Raw genomic sequence first — 8,355 nt, forward strand, 5'->3', positions numbered from 1 at the left:
GAAATTTGCAACCATGAACCATCCAGAGATAAGTAGTGAATACAATGCATGAGGAAATAAATAGCATCTAAGGTCAGCCCGTCTAGAAAATGATACCCAAATGTCCTTTAATACTTTTTTTTTTTTTTTTTTTGAGACAAAGTCTTACTCTGGCGCCAGGCTGGAGTGCAGTGGCACAATCTCGGCTCACTGCAACCTCCGCCTCCCAGGTTCAAGTAATTCTCCTGCCTCAGCCTCCCCAAGTAGCTGGGATTACAGGCACACGCTACCACGCCTAGCTAGTTTTCATATTTTTAGTAGAGATGGGGTTTCACCATGTTGGCCAGGATGGTCTCGATCTCTTGACCTCCCAAAGTGCTGGGATTACAGGCTTGACCTTTCATACTTCTAAAGAACTCAAATAACATTTGTTCTAAAGGGCCTACCTCTTTCAACAGGCTTGTCAGACAATCCTTAATTGTGACTATTTAGAGCACACCAAAGATACGGACATTAAAATGTATGCTTCAATGACTTCTATAAGCAGGACACTGTATTAGGAAATCTGCATACGGTATGTTATCTTGTTCTTACATAAATGTATAAATGCCTCCTTCCAAAGGTCTGCTAATTAAATGATAGTTAATATCATTGATTTTAGGTTTTGTACCATGTCATATTGTTTATTGTTTATGTATGCAGAACTATTTCTAATCTTTCCAATAGTCCTTCAGGTGGTATCCTGTTATTTTATTTTTCAGTTAAGGTAATTTTCAAAGAGGTTGAAAATCTTGCCCAAGTCTACAAAGCAATAAAAAACAAATATGTTATTGGAAGTTATCTATCTAAATTTTCTTTTAACTTTTTATTGTGAAAAATATTGAATATATAAAAGTAGAAAAAGCACTTTATTGATCTTCATATACTCATATATTTCAAATGTTAAAATTCTAAACTCATGTCCAAGCTTATTTCATTTCTTTTGTCACTGATTTCTTCCACTTGTATTTTTTTGATGCAAGTCCCAGATATCATACCATTTATTATTAGAATTTTGGTATATTTTATTTAGATTCTTTGTTGCTGTTGCTACTTTTTGTCCTTATAGATGGGATAGTTTTATGTAGAACTAGTTACTGGTTGAGAATGTTAAAACTAATCACCTACTTTCACTTTTAATTGTCACTGGCAAACCACTCATTCCAGCCAGAATACAGAAGGGCAATCCCTATTCTGCAAGTCAAGCAAGATAATTACAAGTGCTCCATTGGCTTCTTGGACAGAACAAGCATTTACAACAGAACACGTGTAAACCAAAACACATGTATTTTTTCTAAAGCTTCTTTATCTTTAAAATGAGGGCTGATGAAGGACAAGAGGAATATCAAGGAAAAGCACCATGTCCGTAGTGAACAAGATAATTTAATTGGAGATATTACAAGAGGGAATCATAATAATTTTAAAATCCTGAATAACATTCAACTCTAGGAACATGGTAACAAAAGCAGCACAAGTATTTAGGCATCATTCCCATACCCCACAGTTGTGGGTATTGAAGTTTTGGCAAATGGTTGTTTAAAAGTAAGAATCCAGAGTAATTAGCAGAAAATCCACATATAAAATCTCTTGGGATTCTTCTGAAACCAGTTTTATTTCTTCTTAGATTTATATATTTTTTATTTCAAATTCTAAAATAAAATAAAATTACCATTTTTTGGCAATACATAAACTCTCATTACATCTGATTGCTAAAAATTAATGAGCTATTAAATGTCCAGATACAATGTTTTCAATCTTCAATGACTTATTATGAAAGGAAAATTCTATAACTCTATTCAAAAAATTGGTTGGATTTCACTTTTCACAAGGAGAGGAAAAGAGATCGAATACTGTCTTTTTTGTTATACAAGAGTAAGTTAAACAGCAGGATTGAGTTGTGGGAATATCTATTTTTTAAAATGTGAAATATCTTCAAGGGCTTATCCTTTTGTACTTGGAGAGATTATTTTTCCAGAAATTCAATGAAGGTTTTTAGAGGCTTTGCAAAGCATTATTAATGCCGTTAGCATCATCCAGATTACCATATAGGAGTCTCCTCAGATGCCAGCTATGGTCAGCATTCAACTCCTGCACGATATTGCTCAAAGGAACGTTCTGTGGATAAGCCTTTGGATCATGATTTTAGCTTTACAACTACTCTTCCAATCTTCAAAGGGTTAGGATATGCCACTTTCCTACGTGAATGCTAATACAACTACAACAGTATCCTTTTTACTTTCAAAATTTTAGTTAAGATTCTGGAGAAATAATTTACATTCCATAAAATTTTCTCATTTGTGGTACAACTTAATAATATCTCATAAATTTATAAAGCTGTGCAACCACCAGCCCCATGTAATCTTAGAACATTTCTATCACCTAAAAAAAAATCTTCTTCCCCTTTTTCAGTCACTTTCTGTTTACACCACTAGTTGTGGGCAACCATGAACCTACTTTCTGTCTTTATCAATTTGCCTTTTCTGGACATTTTATGTAAATTAAATTATAAATATGTGATTTCATATTTGCCTAATTTCATGTAGCATAGTGAGTTTGAGGCTCATTCAAGTTGTGGTTTATATCAGGACCTTGTTTCTTGTTATTGCCAAATAATATTGTATTGTGTGGATAGGATACCTTTTGTTTATTCCTGCAGCAGCTGATGTACATTTTGATTGTTCTTACATTTTGGTGATAGTGAATAAGACTTCTATGATCATTCGTGGGCCAGTGTTTATGTGGACAAATTTTCATTTATCTTGCATAGATAGCTCAGAGTGAAATGACTGGGTCATATAGTAAAGACTAATTTAACATTTTAAGAAACTAACCAAAGTGTTTTCCAAAGTGACTGCACCATTATATATCCTTAAAAGCAATGAAAGAGTGATCCGAATTCTCCCTGTCTCCACAAACAACTTTTATGGTCCTTTTTTAAAAATAAAAAAACAGTTACAGCGATTCTAGTAGGTGTAAAGTGGTATCTTGTAATTTCGGATTTGCATTGGTGTAATGCATTTCTAATGCCCTTTGTCCTGTAGTAAATATTGTGATTATGCCTACCTTGGCACATGTATTTGTTCATTCAGCCACAAATATTTATTAATATATAGCTCTGTCTTAGGTGCTGCATTAGGTGCAGAAACTACAAAGGATAACAACCAAATGGTATTAAATCCATGAAATTTATAATCATACAAGTTATAACCATGGGATCTATAGTGGGAGAAAACAGATTAATGAAGTATTACAGTTTATGTGTTAAAATCATATATGTGATAGGTGCCAAGTGTGTGTGTGTATGTATGTGTGTATGAAATGAAGACAGAGAGAGAGGGTGGAGGGGCCAGGGATGTTATGCAGATTTATAAGTATTAAAAAATCTTTGTTCTCGTCCATAAGTTCAAGTCCCCCTAAGCAAATAATGATTGAGCTAAGATGTAAAGTATGAGAAGGAATTTACCTAGAGAAGGTAAGTAGGAAAAGCTGTATTACACATAAATTGTTGTATTTTCAAAGGAAATAGAGAGGGAAAGAGAATGACATGTGTTAGAATCAACATTGATATCATGGATGATTTTCCGAAGTTACCAACTACTACCATCAATCACAAATATGTGTAAACTTTTTCAAATGTGACTTTATTTAATGCACTAGATCGATAGGGTTTGCATGAAGCCAGAGAGGAAATGTGGCCTGCTAAATATGGTAAGAACTTTATTTAGAGTAATGGACAATCACTGAAGTATTTTAAAGATGCATGTTTGCTCAAGTTTAAAACAGATCTCAGGATGTAGTGAGGAGAACAGATTTGGGTTGGTGAGAACGAAACAGAGATATGGTTAATGGACTATTATTAAGAAATCTCACATGCTTAAGTTGAAAAAAGATGTGAAAAGGTCGCCATAATTGTCTTCATTCATTTGACAGCCTTTCCCTTAGCTGAAGACATATTCACAGAACACAACATTTAAAAATAGAATGAATATTTGGAGAAGGATATCAATACAATACAATGAGGAACTTTCTAATTATTTTTGGTTGTTTAACCATGGCATAGACTACAATGAAGTTGTGATTCTTTTATCTTGAGACATATTCAAGAAAACACTGAAGAGTCATTCAGGTAGAATTAGAGTACTTTAGGAATGGAAGAAAGTAGGGCCATTATCTAGCCAAACACTACTTCAGATGCCCAAAGATTTGTGATTGATTTAACATTTTTGTTTTTGCATTAGTATGGTTTCAAAGGAATTTGGATGCCAATGACAAACACATGATTTGAAAATAAACTGTTGAATTACATCTTATTTTTTAAATAAATATTGATTATTTGAGATAAAATCTGTCCTCCCTCTTAGCCATTTTGTGACTTTGAACAAATAGCATAGCCTCTGCCTAAGTCTTGATGTACAGTTCATTACTATGGGCATGGAAAGACTGCCTTTTGCAGAGCACAGTAACTGGTACGTGTCTGACAGAAGCTAATTGCATGGTCTGCCAGAAATGCTTTCAAAATTTGTTCCATTGATATGATAACAACTTAATAATACATAATAATCATAATTAATTACAATTAAAGAATTTTAAATGCAGATTTTCCTGATAATTTCCCACCTCAGAGATGTGACAGTGCATAAAAAAGCTGATTTTGGCTCTGAACTAGTTTAGGTTATATAACCATAACAAATCCAACATATCTCAACAAAACAAATTTTGATTCTTGCTCACTGTTCCATTTTCAAGAGAATTCATCATGGGCTGGTTTATGGGGACTTAGGATACCTCCAGTAAGAAAAATGAACATGAAAAATTGCTTTTATTAAATTTTCAGCCTGGAAATGACACACGTCACTTCTGTTCACATTTCATTGGCCAAAGCAAATCAGATAACCACAGTGTTCTAACTTAGAAGGGGCAATGAGTATAGTCCAACCATTTCCTTAGAAGGTGAGTCAAATACACTTGCTGAACAGCACTGTTGATGACCACCAGACTCCAAGTTCCAAGTCATGACATTTGTCTATGTAATTATTTCAAAAGTTCAGAACCAAGTCTATTAACATCAGTTTATAAGTCACAGCTCCTTATGAAAAGTGGTCGAAGATAAAGAAGCCAGTAATCAAAACTGCTTTAAAGATGTTTAAGATTGCCAGGGAAGGGTATGAAAGTATGGCTTTCTATAGTTATTTTACAAGTAGGGGAACTCAAAAGTGATCAGCACACAGCCCAGTTTTATGCATTAGTGCGAGATGAGACTTCAATCAAATTCACGTAAGATATACATTTGTTCAGTCCAGAAAGGTGGTACAACTTGAAGGGAGTTGGATGGGGAGCAAGAGTCAGGCAGGAGCTTCAGGGTTATAGCAGATTTAAAAATTTTCTGATTAGTAATTGGTCGAAAGGGTTATTAACAATAGAAAAAAATGTCTGGGTTACCATAAAAGGTTGTGGAAACCAAAGTTTATCATGCAGATGAAGCCCCAAGGTAGCAGACTTCAGAGAGAATAAATTGTAAAAGTTTCTTATCAGACTTAAGGTCTGTATTGATGTTAAATGCTGGTCAACTTTTCCTTAATTCTAAAAGGGAGGAGGTTATGATGAGGCATGCCTGACCCTTCCATCCCACCATGGCCTGGACCAGTTGTTCAGGTTAACTTTAGAGTGCTCTGGCCAGAAGAGGTATATTCAAATGGTTAGGGGGCTTGTAATTTTATTTTTCGTTTATAGTAGCAGAACATTTTGTATGTTATTATTATATGCAAACATAGACTGCAGCTGGGACTGGCTGGTATTAGGAGGAAAATAGATAGATATACTTACATAGGGGCTGAAATTCTACCTCAAGTACATTTCCAAAGCAAATCACATTTTCAGTTCTCCAAGATTGGGGGTTGTCACAATTTATCCTCTGATATGTGATGCCATTTTCTAATTATATAAAGTAGCAGCAAAACATAGGATTGTCTTAAAGGAAATCCCAGTCTGAATAGGGCCAAAAGACCTAGAATGGCAGAAGTCTAGTTGGGGATTATTTTAGGAATAGTATAGTGTAAAGTAAATTGATATCATTTATATCAAATGAATTAAAGTTGGAGATTGCCACTGGAAGAGACTTTGAGGAACATGTGAAAGTTGCTAATAAGGAAAAGTGCCAGCAGTATTTTATCTCCCTCACATAGGGCATCAGTGACAGGTTACAGCTATATCAGCCATACAAGATTATGTCCTTTACCTTGATCCCTGTGTTTCCTGGGAAAGACGATGGAGAGGTCAGAATCAGATGCAGCAGATACTGAAATGAAAGAGAAAATCGAGGCATTCAGAGAGAAGAAAAAAACATAACCCACTTTTCCAGGCTGTCTTCCAGACCTGAAGGAAAACCAAGCTTGTGGAGGGCAGATGTTTTAAATTTAATACATTGGAGGGTTATAAAAAGTCATCTTTTTTGTGGTATAGTTGACTTACAATAAACCCTTTTCTCAAGTACACAGTTCCAAAAGTTTGACAAATATATACACTTATGTCACTATTAAGAATAATCAAGATGTAGAATATTTTTCTCACCCTGCAAAGCTTGCTTATCTCTCTTTGCTGTCAATTCTTTGGTAGCAAGCAGTAAAGGAATTTTAGGGGTAATGGAAATATTCTACAAGTTGATGAGTTTTTTTTTTTAATTTTCAGGAAGATGTTGTCAATGAATAAAGGCGGTTTATGACTTTCTTTCTAGCTGTACTTTAAATGAAGGTTGAAAGTATAACCTTGCCTGTTGCTGATGGTTGGGAAAAATATTCAGCCTTTCAACATTAAGCGTAATATTAACTGAAATTTTTGTGGTTGACTTTCAACTGATTGAGGAAATCCCCTTCTATTCATAGTTGCTGAAAAATTTGATCATGAATAAGTGTTGAATTTCATCAAATTCGTCCATTGAAATGTACATGTGTTTTTTCTCCTTTATTCTGTTAATCCATTGATTAATTTTCAGAATTTGAAGAAAAAACAAACTTGTGTCCCTGTTAGTAGTGCTACTAGGTAGTGTTAATAACATTTTTAGTGTGTCTTCTTACTGAATTGACCCTTTCAGTGTTATGAGATGGTTCTCTTTATCACTAGGAATATTCATTGTTCTAAGATTCATTTCATTTGATATTAATATAGTGACTTAGCTTTCTTATGATATTAACATAACCACCCTAGTGTTTTTATTAGAATATCCTAGATATATATTTATTTTATTTTTATATATACATTTTTCTTTCTCGCAAATTTACTTCTCAAACTTTCCTTGTCTTTATATCTTTCCAATTAAAATGTTGTGAGTTTTTTTTTTTTGTAGTTTGTATCTTACTAAGTTTTTTCTTTTTAATATGGTCATGCGGTTACTACCTTTTTATTTGAGGACTTATTCTATTTGTTCATTTTATGTAATATTTGACACTGTTAACTTTAAGTCTACAATTTGTGTTTTCTGATTTACTGTATTTTATTTTTTACCTTAAACTGTCTTCTCTAGTGTTAATTGGCTGTTTTTGTTCTCAACTTTATGTCTTCTGGTAACTTATTAGCAATAGCTCTTTTATTACTAATAATATTGTCCTTAGTCTAAAGTTTATTTAGCTTATCAAACTTTATCTTCAAGTAATATTATACTACTTCACACACAATGTAGTAATGTATTTTTTACAATGGAATAATTTTTCTTCATAGACATCTTTATGTTCTCATTACCTCATATTTTATTTTTATGCATTTTAAAGTCATAATTATGTTAATTTAAGCAGTCAATATTCATTTCTTAAATTTCAAATATGATAGCACTTATCTTTGGTTAGCCAAATATTTACCAGTTCTGACACTTTTGGTTTTATTGTCTAAATTCATGTTTCTAGCTGGGATAATTTGCCTTCAAGATTAATAACTTCCTTTAAACTATCATTCAGCGTAGATGTTTTGGTGACAAAATTTTTTATTTTATCCATTCTTTATTTATTTTCCACCTTCTCTTCCCCCCTTTTGGGACTCTGATGACACATATATCAGACCTCTTGGTATTTTCTTACTGTTTTTTTTTTTGTTTTCTGATTTTTGTTCAGATAGTTGCTACTGCAATGTCTTCAAAGGCACAGATCTTTTCTTCTGCAATGCCTTATTTGTTGTTAAAATGAGCAAATAAAATTTTATTCAGATATTACTTTATTATTTATATAACACCCATGTGTTTTAAAAGTATATAAACTTTCATTTCTTGCATTATTTTCCTTTTCTTTAAATACACGAATGTACAAAGCTTTGAAGTATTTTATCATCACCGTCATTTCTTTTTTTTTTTTTTTT

The 8,355-nt window shown here is 33.1% G+C and overlaps 1 protein-coding gene across 4 annotated transcripts in view; it reads left to right on the forward strand.

Annotated features, from left to right (window-relative positions):
- The window catches only part of CDH8 (cadherin 8), a 383,989-nt gene that overhangs the window by 346,826 nt on the left and 28,808 nt on the right, over window positions 1-8,355 (forward strand). The gene's annotated exons all lie outside the window — the stretch shown is intronic.

The sequence above is a fragment of the Cebus imitator genome, unplaced genomic scaffold (genome assembly GCF_001604975.1).
Source record: "Cebus imitator isolate Cc_AM_T3 unplaced genomic scaffold, Cebus_imitator-1.0 Scaffold151, whole genome shotgun sequence".
In the NCBI taxonomy this organism is placed as follows: domain Eukaryota; kingdom Metazoa; phylum Chordata; class Mammalia; order Primates; family Cebidae; genus Cebus; species Cebus imitator.